The following is a 779-nucleotide window of genomic DNA, read 5'->3' on the forward strand; positions in this document are numbered from 1 at the left end:
CAAGGACTATCAAGTCCAACCCCCTGCCATGCAGGAACTCACAAAGCATCCCTGACAGATGGCCCTCCAGCCTCTGTTTAAAAACCTCCAAAGAAGGGGACGCCACCACTCTCCCAGGGAGTGTGTTCCACTGTCCAACAGCTCTTACTGTCAGGAAGTTCTTCCTAACGTTTAGGTGGAATCTCTTTTCCTATAGCTTCCATCCATTGTTCTGGGTCCTGTTCTCTGGAGCAGCAGAAAACAAGCTTGCTCTGTCCTCAATATGACATCCCTTCAAATACTTAAACAGGGCTATCATATCACCTATTAATCTTCTCTTCTCCAGGCTAAACATGCCCAGCTCCCTAGATCTGTCCTAATAGGGCATGGTTTCCAGAGCTTTCACCATTTTGCTTGCCCTCCTGTAGAGACACTCCAACTTGTCAACATCCTTTTTGAACTGTGATGCCCAGAACTGGACCCAGTATTCCAGGTGAGGCCTGACCAAAGCAGAATAGAGTGGCATTATTACTTCTCATGATCTAGACACTATACTTCTATTGATGCAGTCTAGAATCGCTTTGGCCTTTTTAGCTGCTGCATCACATTGTTGACTCATGTTCAACTTGTGGTCTCCTAGGTCTCCTAGATCCCTTTTACATATACTGTCATCTAGCCAGGTGTCCCCCATTCCATATCTATACTTTTCATTTTTTTTTTTTAGTGCCTAAGTGCAGGATCTTACATTTCTCCGTATTAAAATTCATTTTGTTAGTTTTGATCCAGCTTTCTAATCTGTT

Source organism: Sceloporus undulatus, chromosome 5 (genome assembly GCF_019175285.1).
Source record: "Sceloporus undulatus isolate JIND9_A2432 ecotype Alabama chromosome 5, SceUnd_v1.1, whole genome shotgun sequence".
Taxonomy (NCBI): domain Eukaryota; kingdom Metazoa; phylum Chordata; class Lepidosauria; order Squamata; family Phrynosomatidae; genus Sceloporus; species Sceloporus undulatus.